General features: G+C 34.3%; 1 pseudogene; it reads right to left on the minus strand.

The window, feature by feature from the left end:
• Nucleotides 1-1,419: 1,419 nt before the first annotated feature.
• Nucleotides 1,420-9,522, minus strand: LOC125853004 (putative late blight resistance protein homolog R1B-23; annotated as a pseudogene).
• Nucleotides 9,523-14,196: the final 4,674 nt, after the last annotated feature.

Below are 14,196 nucleotides of genomic sequence, written 5' to 3' on the forward strand. Positions count from 1 at the left end.
TCAAATTCATTTGCGCGCTTGCACGGCTGTACTCTTTTCCTCCATCTGCAGAAGGGAATCAGGACTTCGATCTGGGGTCATGTGTATGATGTCACAGCATGTCATCTTTTTTGTCATCCTGTCATCTGATATTGTTGTTCCAATAAAGAAAATCTGTTTATCTTTTGTGATTTGTAATAAGTTGCTCCTTGGAGTTGTTGTTTTTCGAGTTTCTGATCATGTGGAGTGTTTTCTTTTTCAATTGTAAACTTGTTTGCTTCTTTCACTATTCTGTTGTGGTTGATTTGTTTCAGTGTAAAACAGTTTCTTTTATCTTTCAATAAATTGTTGTATGTTTAATTTGTTTACAACTTGGAATCTTTCAGATGAATTCTAGTTACTTTTGAATTGGAAGGTTTCAAGTTCAAAATACAAAACCATATATTTGTAAAATGAATTTTAGTTCTTGTGCTTAGATCTTCCATTCGATTACATGGTATCAGAGCCTATAGGCTCGTGTCGATCTGTTTTGGCTTTCAAAAATAGGCTTCATCTTGTTTTGACAATGTTACAGAAACAGAAGAGGTTTGAATTTCTAATCCACTGCTTTAAAGTGGTCATTTTGTGTCACAGCCATCACAGAAGGAGGCGGAGTAGATTTTGGGGTTGAACCAATATCTTCTCCGGAGTTCTGTTGGAAATCTTGCGGAAAATACTTCAACAGTAAAACCTGTAGAGAATTCTTTATAGCATGAGGCATGTAAATAACATTGTCCTTGAGGATATTTCACCCAGTATATGTGTAAAACTTGCAATAGTGCCTTTGTAGGGAGCAACATGTCTTTCAACAAAAGCAATGATAGATTAAAACAAGAGTTTTACAAAAATGAAACTAAGCAAATACAACTATAACAGAATAGGAAAGATGCAAACAGTTTCACAACAGAGAAAAAAAAATCCAAACGAAAGGGAACTCGAAATCCAACTAGTCTGATACCATCCATGCGCCTCTAGTCTCAACTTGAACCATCTAACCAAGTCAAAAGTATAATACCAACTTAACCAATTACTAAATCATGAACTAGAACACAAATACTAAAAATGAAGGGTCAGGTTATTACAAGAACATGCATTTCACTTGAAATTTTGTTTTGAAGTTTTTTGTGAGTGAAAGAAAAATTCATCGAAAAACCAGTTTTTCATATGGATTCATAATTTGAGCTTCAGAACCTTCCAATTCAAAAATACCATAATGAACTAGAACTCATAAAGATTCCAAGTGGGAAATAAGGCAAACATTTTATTTGTTCGGAATAACAGATTAGCAGCACGGACTCTTCACTTTTGATGCTGCACCCACGTTGGATTCTCCAAAAATACACTAATTTTAGATAATACAACACGCACCCGTTAACAATTTTGAAGAGTCCAAGCAACATTGAATAACATTCTTTCAACACATGAGCCATAAAGGCGCAAACTATTATACAACAACACATGAAAAGCAACACTTCCACAAAAATGAAACAAAGCAAATACAACAAAAACAGAATAAAAGGTGCAAACAATTATACAACTGAAAAAGCACACACTCCATATACATGAATCCAGGATCCCAACAAGGTCGATGTCTCCATCCTCTCCTGCAGAAATAAGGAAAATAGTAAAGAAATTTATATTGGAATTAAAAGAACAGTATTTTCTAGTATGAATCCTCGTTGAACCATTCACACAAGTAATAGCAGAGTGCAATTCAGAATAACTACAACTTTTGTCGACACGACCAATAGAGATTTAATCATGTCAATATAAAATGAAGGCATAATACATAAACATGACCCTTAACTTGGCTTCAGCGGACAACTATGTCTTCCAACTTTGAGTGTGCACAAGTAGACACTTAACCTTGTATAAAATTGAACAAGTAGCCACATGTGTCCTACATGACATAATACACGTAAGACGCCATGTAGGACGAATGTGTCTATTTATTCAATTTTATACAAGCTTAAGTGTCTAGTTGTGTACACCCAAAGTTAAAGGTCATAGTTGCCACCAGTTGACGTCAAGTTAAGGGTCATGTTTATGCATTATGCCTAAAATGAATTCGACTAACCTTTGAACCTTCACTGTGTGTCCTTGGAATTAGTTTCAGGAGGGAACATGGTGAGCTTGAACTTCGGTTTCTTGCTTTCTATCTCTTTTGCAGATTTGACTGCTTCTTTGCTACTGTCCAGTCTCATCTCTTGAAAGTTATGTATATCAGCCAATCCAAGTGGCACAGCCTTGAGTTTATCACATGAGATAAGAACAAGGTGCCGAAGTATTGGGAAATTAAGACTTGATGCCATCCCAGATTCTAAGTCTGACCTTTCAATCCACAGCACCTGGAGTGCGCTAAAACCTCCAATCTCCGGCTTCCAGGAGTCACCTATTAATGCATTTTCCTTCAACTTTAGGACTTCCAGGTGTTCCAAGTGTGCCAATTTATTCGCATCGCTCCAAGAAAACCTTGTGTTTACCAAAGTTAACTTCTTCACTGTCCGTACGAGTCTGAAGAATGCTGGAGGAAGGTGAATTGCTTTATTTATGGAAAGAACATCATTTAACAGCTTCAAATGTTCAAGGCATTTTAGCTCTTCAAGATTGCTGATTCCACCCTTGGGTTCAAGAAAAGATGCCATTTGCCCTCGAATGCTCAATTTTTTCAGAAGACAAGCCTTTGCTAGTACATCTTTCTTGCAACTTTCTGGCGCGACCATAGAAAGAGTTTGTAGACAAGAAGTTTTACCGGTCGTGGTAGCAGGTGCTGGTAATTTTGCTGGTATGTTGGTGTGGAAATGCCTTAACTGTAACAAGTTCCATATGTCAGCTTTTACTTCAAGGGTGGACTCTGAGGTACTTGTATTGATTACTAGAGTTTGTAAATTCCAAAATTTACGGAAGGACGGAGGAAGGGACTTGAATTCACCTGAGATGGCAACATACTTCAAATGATATAACTGGTTAAAATCTTTGGAGTAAAGAAATTTGACGGGTTCAACGTCCAAGACCCTGATAAGTATAAATGCTTTGTGGATGTGTTTGATGTCATTAGGAGGCAAGTCAATTTGTTTTTGTTGTGAGGAAAAACAATAGAAAGATCTGACATGTTCTGCAATAGGCTTATCGAGGAGAAACTGATTCAGAATTGAGGGCTGAATGCACAACCGACGACAAGTATCTTTGTCTTGAATGGAAGGAATAGCTTGATCAGACGTTAGATGCATTTGCTGAAAAAGCCATTTGTTACTAGCCTCAGTTCTCATGCAGCATGTCGTGAAGACGACATATTTTTATTTGACCATCAGACTTCTTTCGCATCAATAACACTAAATTTCTATTGACAAGATCATTCAAATAAAACTCAGCGATCTCCTCAGGAGTGTCTGTCTGTAGGGGCTTTATTAACCCTTCCGCTATCCACAAACGAATCAATTTCCAAGAAGGGATATCAAAGCCTCGAGGAAAGACACCGCAGTATAAAAAGCACGTCTGTACTTCTTGAGGCAAACGATTGTAACTCATCTCTACAAATTTCAAGCAGCCCGCTTGAGTATTTTTATACAAATGCTCTGCCACATTTTTCTGAACTCTTACCCAATCATTTGTATTCGGACGACCTCTTAACGCTCCTGCAATTACCACTACAGCAAGTGGTACTCCACCACAGTTTCCTACAATTTTTTTTCCAAGTTCAACTAATCCATCAGGACAACTTCCCTTGCCAAAAACTCTCTTTTCCAACAATTCAAAACTTTCTTTTCCATTCAAGAATTTCAGATCATGAGGTTCTGTATTGGCATAAGTAGCTAGATATCTATCACGCGTGGTCATCATGATTCGATGACCCTTTTTGTTTTCTGCGAAAACTTTCTTTACATGATCAATGACATTTGGTTCCCACACATCATCTAAAACAATGAGACATCTTCCTCCTTTATTTATAAAATCACTTATTACCTTAGCTAATGTATCCACATCATCATTGAGATGATCTTCTATGCTTTTTTTGAAGCATTTGAGAATCCTAAGATAAATATCCTTTATTTTGTATTCCTGACCGACGTAAACCCAAGGGATGCTGAAAAATTCATATGAAAGCTTAGGATCATTATAGATCTTTCTTGCCAGTGTAGTTTTTCCAAGTCCTGGCATTCCCACCACTGGGATAATATCCAGACTCTCCGCCGGTCCTTCAACAAGTCGCTTGATCACTTTGCTAGCTTCGTCATCAAACCCGACCACTTCATCATTCTCCAAAGAAGGACCCTTTTGAACATATTGATCAAATGAATCACATCAGAAAACAGTATGGGTGATCTTCACAAGTTGTATATGACATATTAAAATGTTCGTTTTATCCCTAATGATATGATTTATAACCACAGTAACATAAAAGTGTCCTTTAACTTGGCCTCATGTATCTATGCCCTCCAACGTGGCCTCAGTTGGCATATATGCCCTCTAACTTTGGTTGTGCATAAGTAGACATTTAAACTTGTATAAAATTGAATAGGTAGACACGCACTTTCAATGTGGTGTCATACATGGAATTTTGCATCCTACATGGCGTCCTACGTGTATTATGACACGTAGGACGCATATGTGTACTTATTTAATTTTATACAAGTTTAACTGTCTATACCTGTGCACACTCAAAGTTAAAGGGTGTAGATGTCAGCTAAAACCAAGTTAAAAGGCATATTTTATGTACTATATCTTTCTTAAACTCTATGTCAAGTCAAACAACATCACATAAATTGGGACAGAGGAAGTAATTTTTATATTACCTACATTGGAATATGTTTATAAAATTATTGTAATTACATGTCATTTTTGCACTCGTATTATACATATGTATTAGAGTTTTGATTACTATTTGATAAAATTAATTTTCCTAAACATCATTAATCTATATATTAAATCAATACTTCTCACTTTTCTTTTTTTCATCTAGAAATAATATTTCTTTTTTCTAAAGAAAAGTTACTATATAGATTAAATAAAAAAATCATGTAAAGAAGTAAAGAAAAAAAAAATATTATGTAAGGATAAAATAATCACTTAAATAAGATAAATAGAATAAAGGGGGAAAATGTCTATTGTTCAAAATTAAACGGTGAGTTTAGTTTATAAACGAAAATTGAGATTAAGGTTGGAGATGCCTAAATGATTTTCATCCTTTTACATATTATAACATCTCTCTATTATTTTATTACTACTATAAAATAGCTTTAAGTTTATGTGATATTTGTTTGTACATATGTTATAACATGTTTATTGCTACAAGTTCTTTGTAAAGAAAACAACCAGACAAATGCTACCATACATGTAAATCATAATTTCTTATTATTTCTTGAATATCGTTGTTGACACCCAATTTTGGACCTTTACGATAGAAATTAATTTTCGAGCTTCTTTAATTTCAAATGATTTGAAATAACTAATTTTATGAAAATTTCAAAATATGTTTCAAGTTATTTTAAAGAATTTTACTCACTTTTTATAATATTTTAAAGGGATAAGGGTCTGAAAAATATCCTAACTTTGGTTGAATTTGCTTTTGCGATACTAAACTTTCATGAGGACCTATTACCTCCCTAGACTATTTAATACCGTATTTTAAACATATATATTTGCCCACGTGGACATAAAAAATAATGCAAAATTATAAATAGTAATGTGTTCACGTGGGCACATATATACCTTTAAAATACACCATTAAATAGTTTAGGGGGTAAAAAATAGGATATTAAATAGTCTAGGGAGGTAATAGGTCCTCATGAAAGTTTAGCATCGCAACAACAAATTCGACCAAAGTTGGGGTATTTTTCAGACTCTTATCCCTATTTTAAATAATGAATATGTTTTAAAATCTTTACATACGTTACTAATATATTTTACAAATATTTGAAAAAAACTTTACTTTTTTTAGTTAAATGCTTTATTAATTTGGCTTAGTTTAAATTATGGATATGTTGTTGAATTAGTTATTTTTATAAAGTTAATTATTTTATTTCGTTAAGATTAAGAAGTTCATTAATTAATATTAATTTATCTTACTTTGGTTATAATTGTAATCCTTTGTAATTGCAATGGTAGCCACTTCCTTGCCAATTCATTCAACCCCTTTTCCAGCAGCCGACCAGCCCACTCCTTTACTCGACCCGGCCCATTCCTTATTCCAAAAAGAAACCCAGCTTCACGATTAACATCGCAGCAACAAACGACAACAGCTCCAACGTTCCAAAACATTAAATTCTGGCGGCGTCAATACACAGAAGCCAAGCGGCGTTTTCACGCTCAATCAAAACGACAAGAAAAGCACCACACGCAGCAGCAAACAACACCAATTCCAGCAGCTATACTCGTCAAGATACACGGCGATAGACGGGAAGCGTCAATATGCAGAAGGCATTACACTGCCTCTTATTGTCTTCTTCCTCCTGTCCCTTTCAATTTGCAGTCGCAGCTGCAGAAAAGCAAGCACACGTTTCTCCCCTTTTCTCTTTCGGAATGGGCTGAAATCTTCAGGAAAAGAGTGTCTCTCCTAAATGGTGAAAGGAATTAGAATTTCGAATGGAAGTTTTCACCTGAATTCCCCCCAAAATCGTGCCCTAATTCCTCCTATTTAAACCCCTCTCTTCTTCTTTGTTAGAGGTTGGAAGAAAATTGGGAAAATATATGGGGAAAAAGTTGGAAAAATACAGTGAGAAATTAGAGTAGACACAATTTACATATAAGGGGAGAGGTACGAAAAAATATACAAAGAATACCGAGGAAACACATAATAAAGAGAGTTGAAATCTAAGCTAAATAGTATTTTACAGATTGAGCCTGAGAGACTTAAATCTGAGTTTTACTCTCTCTTATTTATGTTTATCGTTCCTCGGAGTTCATTGGAGTTTCTCTGTGGTTGTGGAAGCTTGTGGTCAGGTCGTTCTCGTTCCAGTTCCTGCCCCAGAAAAGGTAATCTTCTAGCTATTCAGTTCTTCTTTATTCCCCGCTTATGTATTCAGTTGTTTCTTCTGGTTTTGTTTTAAAATAGTTTGAAGGCTTTCATACGGCTGATATATCAATCTAGAGCATTTTTGTTTGTTTTGTTGGAACTTGTTGTCGAGCGTCTCGCCTAAATTCACGATCTAAGTAGATCATATTTGTTCACTGATTTGTTCATCTGTTCAAGTTGGCTTAAATCTTGTTCATGTCTAACTTTGATATTTTTCCTGCTTGTAGTTAAGATTGTCTATCTCTTTCTAATCATTAGTTTATTTGTGTAAATAAATTTTTATTTGATTTGAGCTGGTCTTCTATTATGGTTTCATGTTTTGTTACTAGCTAAAAATAGCTCGGATTGTGTTCATGCTTATATGATCATTTACATCACTATGGTTTTGTCCAAAGTGCGGTGCGGAGATAGGTTTAAACTTCGCTTTTCTTGTTTTAGATCTGATTCTTGCTCTCACCTCTTTGTATTGGTTTCATCTCCAAGATGTTGTCTTGCTAGTTTAATCTTGGGAATTTAGATCGATCTTGTCATTATGATTAGTTTCAACTTGTTGAGACTATTAAGACTGCTCGTACCTGCACTTTACTTTGAACTATGCATCTTCTTATTCTCATAAGTTGTCAAATTGCAATTTTGTGAAAAACTTACATCTATTGGTTTGCTTTAAATGATTAAGCTATCTCCTTTCTCTCTTTATTTTATTTTAAAAAATTTATAAGTTTTCATTCTCGGTAATCATATTTGTTTGAAGTGCATGTTGTAAGTTAATTATGGATTGGTCTTCTATCATCATGTATCTTATTGGGTTTCTTTCTTAAATCCTCTTAAATGATTTTGACTCTCCTAGTGCCCATTCAAACTTGATTTAAGCTCTTTATTTATAATATTATTGTAACCTTTTCAAACAGATTTGGTGAGGCTGTTGAAGTTTTGTTCTTTCTGAGTAATTATTTTATTATTCTTTGTTAGTATCTATAAGTGTTGATGTGATTATAATTCTTTTCTTTCATCTTTTCTTGCATGAACCTCTCGTTTGAGTCTATCAAGACTCCTCCTTTGCATTACATTGGGTTGAAACCCAACACTCATCCTACTCGAGTTGACTTCATCATTCCAAGAGCAGAAGCTGAAATACAGGGCAAATGAAAGCAAATAATGCAGGAAAAATGAGCTAATATACACTGTGATACACTTGTGTATACACTGTGATACAAGGATAAAAATGGGTCAAAACCCTTGATTTTGGGAATTTTTTTAGACTTTAGGACAGGTTTTGAATTTGGGCCAAAGGCCCAAATTTGATATTTCCTTCCTTTGCTCTTTATTTGTTATTGACTAACACTTTTGGTTTAACTTAGTTAATTTTCCAAAGATAGTCGTTTCTCTTTATATTCAAAAGTTAAAATGTTTGTTTTTCTTATATATATATATATATATATTTTATTTATTACTTAGCTCTATTTTATCATTAGTCTTGCCAACACTTAAGTTACTTCTCTTTGGAATGATCCCCCTTTAGCTTCTTTCTCCTTAAAAAAATAATTAATTAGAAAAATAATAGTAAAGTAAATAAATAAAAAATAAATGAGTTCTTTTACTTAGTTAAAATTTCAAAAATTAGTCAAAGTCATTTTTTAGTCAAATCACCGGTCAACCGCAAGTTAGCGGACATTCCGAGGGCCTAACACCTTCTCGGAATGTACATTGAACTTCGAACCTTTTTATTTTCAATCTATCTTATCTATTTAGGTCTTTTTGAAAACCTTAAGTTTTTTCTTGATTTTTACTAAAAAAATAAGTGGCGACTCTGTTCATCCGAAATTTGATTTCTATTAAACCATAAGTTTAATCAATTTTTCAAGAACTTAGTCATTTTTTCTTTTATTCATATTTTTGAGTAAAACAATCGTATCAATTTAAATTATTTTGCATAAAACACAAATAGAGAATATAATTATTATTATTATTATTTCCTAGTTATTATAGTCCAACTCTTGTTTGCTTGTGACAAGTGATATATGTGGTTACCTATGTGAATAGATGATATTTGTGGACACATTGATTGCCTAGTCTTTTTGGGGTGGGGTTGAGGGAATATTTTGACTCACAGTTATTGGCACTAGTATATTAAAATTTCTGTTTATTTTACCAAAAAATTAAAAGAGTAAATCCAAAATTTATAATTATACTAGTTAGGAAAAATGATGTTTACGGATTTAATATTTATTCACAATTTTATTTTAATCTCGAAGCTTTTTCACTTTATCATGAATCCCTTTAATCTCAGTTGCAAGATCCTTAACAATACCGATATGACTCACTTTATCGAAAAATCTTCCAACTTTACCCTTTTCTCGATGCAGTTTCGATTGAACCAGAAATTTATCAATTACATCTTCAGCTTTATGTACCCTTTTTTTGAATATCTTTAACCAATTGATCGCATTTTTGCTATCGCTGTGGTATTTCGAAGCATCGTCAAGGAATGCTTTTAAAAAATTAACCCACAAGTTTATATTTTATAAAAAAAAAATTCACCATTTTGTATCTGTACATTTTTTTTTCTGCATGAATACCATAAAAGTGATGAAATATTCACATAATATGAACATTGTGATATAGTTATTAATAATATTGATCATGTTTCATTTTATTAAAGAGTAGTACACTATAACTCAAATTCAATTTTACATTTATTTTTTTTTGGTGAACTAAAGTTCAATAAAAAAATATTGTATTTAAAAAAAAAAAAAACTTTCTAATAATGTATAAAAATCCAATTTACATGTCTAACCAAAACTTTAACTTCATTTCATGTGATTTCACATCATCAAAGAGAGCCTTACAACATATTCCACTACATTATTTATACACACCTTTGGTGATGTGAAGATCTCATTGCTAGCTACTAGTTGAAAAAATAAAAAATAAAAAATATTACTCCATCCGTTTTAAAAATAATGATCTAGTTTTCTTTTTAGTCTGTTTCGAAAAGAATGACCTATTTTTTTTTTTTTGCAACACTTTCACTTCAATTTTCCACATGACATGTTTAATGCCACAAGATTAAAGGACATGTTTATACATTCAACATAACTTTAATTTAAAACCATAAGATTAAAAAGTCTTCTTTCTTTTCTTAAACTCTGTTCCAAGTCAAACGAAGTCATTTTTGTTAAAACGGAGGAAGTATCATATTTGTGAGCAATTAAAAGGAGAAATGGCAGATACAGCGGTGAACTTTCGAGTGAATAAATGAAGTAGATTGTAACTTTCGATTTTGAATACAAAATAATATATTTATGATCTCAAATTTTAAATAATATATCTAAGTATTGAAAATAATAAACTAATTTAAAATATATTAACAAAACAACAATTACATATTCAGTGAAATTCCATTAAATAGCATTGGAATAGAGTGTGTACGTAAACTTTATCACTATCTCGCGGAGATAGAGAAACTTGACTTTTTTTACCTGTTAATACCAAACCAAACCAATAGTCGATTTTTCTTTCAATGCTAAACCAACTAAACCAATCCACAAGTTGAGTTTTTTTTTTCTTTGACTTGACTTGGTTCGTGAGTTTGATTTGGCTCAACTGTTTAACTTGTAAACTCCTATTCAATAGTGGCGAATCCAAGATTTTAAGCTTGTGGTGCTTGCTTTTAAAACATAAACTACACAGTAATACAATTGTAGAAGTGTTCAATTAAGTATTATAATTAAAAACTCTCCATTTCTAAAAAAAAAGTAAATTAACCTTGTGAAATTTCTTAGCCGGCCAAAATTTTTCAAGGAAAAAAAAAGAAGAGTGATCTTTGACCACGAGAAATTACAAAATTTTAAATGAAATATAAAGTAAATACATAAAAGATTGGAATTTCTTGCAGGTCCTTGCATTTCTTTAGAACAAGGCGTTTTAGATTAGGGAAGTTATCGCTGCTTGCTTCCCAACCCTTAAGATTTAGCTCGCTCAGTAACAACAACTTCAAGCTTCTGAATATGTCTTTGTCACTCAATCTCCATACATCATCTTTGGATCGACAACGTTTAAGTTTGATGTAACATCCGGCAATTGGAAAATAACTATGAAGAGGCTTAGAATTGGAAATAGTCATTTTTGGAAAGAATTTAAAAATCTGGAAATTTGGTTAAGTGTGGGAAAAAGTGAGTTTTTGGTCAAATTTGAACAGTCATAACTCCTAGCTCAGGATGAGTTAGGTGTATTTCCAGTTATGTTTGCGAAGCTCGTGGAATGATCTTTCCAACGCCGCCAAGTTTGCTCGATTCCGAGTGTGTATAAGTGAGTTATTCCCTTTGGAAGTTGGGATGTTGGTACAGGGGAAGTCAGCCCGAAATTGTAAGGGTATTTTGGTCTTTTCCCTAACCAATTCTTTTGGTTATATTAGGGATTTAGACTGATTTTTAGATCAGTTTTCCCTTTTTAAAAGAGTGAGAATGAGGGTTTGTGAGTGAAGAGGAGAAGAAGAGGAGAAAGAGAAGAAGAAGCAAGGTTCGTCAAGATCGTCGTGGATTTCGTCGGTGGTGATCCCTATAAAGGTATGTTAGATCATAGTGTTGGGTTGGTTCTTTCCCCCACACGCCAAACTCGTTTTAATTTCGAGAGAAAAAAAAGATTTGTTGTGTTGTTGAAGTTCTTGGTTGTGTTGTTGAAGTTCCTTGTTGTCTTGGTACATGTTTCCAGTTGTGATTTCGAGTTGAATCCATTGTATATGAAGGGGATTTATGATTTTAAGTGTTTGGGGCTGGAACCTTTGAAGTTTAGAAGGTTTAGAGTTGGGAAAATGAAGGAGAAAAGTCAAATTTTCGGGGAAAAGGGCTGGGGCGTCGCGCCAGCTAGCGCACCCCAAAAGGGACTCTGAAGTCCAGCCCTTGGGGCGGCGTGCCCAGCAGGCCCCTCTGAAGTCTGAAGGCTGGCGCCCCACGCCTCTCAGAGCGCCAAGGACGCCAATCTTTCCCATTCATTCCCCTCTTTTTCATGCATGTTCCTTGGTAATGTACCTATGTTTCATAGTTGTTTCCAACACTCCAAGGTACGTCTAAACGTCAAGAACTCATCCATAAACATGTGATCATATGCCTTGAATCCATAATCCAATTCAAGGCGAGTTAGGATCAAAGTCAAGTGAAGTTAGAAGTCAAGTTTAGAAGTTAAGAAGTAAGTCAAAGCAAGTCTTTAAAGCTTTTCAAAGAGTCTTCATTGATCGTTTCAACTTCATTTTAAGGCTCGAGTTTCAAGTTAAGTAAAGAGTGTAGAGTTTCAAGTTAAGTAAAGAGTGTAGAGTTTCAAGTTAAGTTTAGAGTTTCAAGTTAAGTCAAGAGTTTCAAGTTAACTCAAGAGTCAAGAGTTGAGTTCATTTCTCAAAAGTTATTAGGGAACTAAGTATTCCCAAAGAAGTTTATAAATGTTTTCACATTTAAGATGAGAGGAAACTGAAATTTCCAAAAGAGTTTTGAGCAATTTGAGCACTATCTCTTTTAAGAAAAAGATGAGTTTTGCGAAAGAGTTTCTAAAACATGATTAGTATGACCATCGAGTATGTCATCAATGTTTAAACAGTATAGTCTCGAGATATACCATCAATGTTTATGCAGTATGACTTCTCGAGTCATCAATGATCATATTAAAAATATGGTTTTGATATGTTCTTTTTAGAAAGAGTTTTCAAGAGCAATTACCTCTTTTAAGAGGGTAGTTTGAGCAATTATTTCAAACTAAAGAAAGATGTGTTTAAAACACTTATGAGCTAAAGTATTTTTTGGAGTAGTCTTTAGCACCGAATTGGGGACACGAGTTCATATTAACTCAACTCTCCATAAGAACCATGTAGCCAAACATGGGATTTAGCGGGTCATACTTTTTAGATGATCACGAAAGTTAAGCTAGTGGATCCACTAAGCAAAAGCGTTCTATATGACGACAAAGTATAGGACAGTTCTGGCAGCATAGACAAGACGATGTATCACCACTTAGGCTTATAGTGGTGGCTGTCGGTTAGAGAAACTCCCACAGGAAAAATTGCATGGTTTCTCGAGGGGTTCTGCTTAGTATAGATGGGGGTATGGGACTTCATTCATGCACTGCACAAGTAGACTTTGAGAGGAAGCATGGTATTTTATGATATTATAATTATGATTTTGGCGTCATGTTTTAAATAGTTTTACAAGCTCTATATATATATTGCATGTGTCTTATTGCTTTATATTTGAGTTCAGTTATTCATGAGTCGAACAGAGCCAAGGTAAGTGTTCTCTTGTACTCCTTTCAAGCTTAAGTTGTTGTTTAGCGATCCAGCTCGCATACTCGTACATTCCATGTACTGATGCCAGTTGGCCTGCATCTTATTATGATGCAGACGCAGGTACCCAAGATCGGCATCCAACTCGCCGTTGATCCAGCTGAGCACTCCAGAGTCAGTGGTGAGCCTTCTTGCTTTCTGGAGGACTCGGTTATTTTGTGTTCCTAGTTTTGCTTTATTAGGATGTTGTGGGGTCTGTCCCAACGTCCATCTCAGTGTTATAGAGGCTTCATAGACAGTCAGTCAGTTAGTTTTGAGTCTCTCTTCTATGTATATATAAATATTCTATTTTGAGACTCGAGTTGCCTTTTGGGCCAGATTTTTATCACTTAAGTTGTTGTATGACCTTTTATTGTCTTGAGTTATTCTGTTGAGTTAGGTTTTCGCTGAGTTAAGAAAGCCAGGCCAAGGGTCCGCTTGGGGCCAACAATGGTCTTCGAGTGCTGGTCCCGCCCAGGGTGTAGGCTCGGGGCGTGACATTTGAGCTCTTCAAGATTTCCCAACCAGGGGCGGACCCACGTGGTCTCCAGGGGGTTCACCCGAACCCCCTCGGCAAAAAATTATACTGTATATATAAAGTAAATTTTTTGTATTTTCGTAGATATATATATATATATATATATATATATTGAACCCCCTAAATAACAAAGAGAAGGTAATGGCGCAGTGGCAAGTCCCCCAAAATTTAAGTTGTGCGTCACTAGTTCAAATCTCAGTGAAAGCGTTTTTCTTTTTCAGTTTCAACTTTTTTTAGTTTTTACTTTAAAAAAACGTGCTAAAAGTATGGTTTTAAACCCAAAAAAATTCAAGGTTTCCATTTCTAGGCTTATTTACACGTTTA

The sequence above is a fragment of the Solanum stenotomum genome, unplaced genomic scaffold, assembly GCF_019186545.1.
Source record: "Solanum stenotomum isolate F172 unplaced genomic scaffold, ASM1918654v1 scaffold7484, whole genome shotgun sequence".
Lineage (NCBI taxonomy): Eukaryota > Viridiplantae > Streptophyta > Magnoliopsida > Solanales > Solanaceae > Solanum > Solanum stenotomum.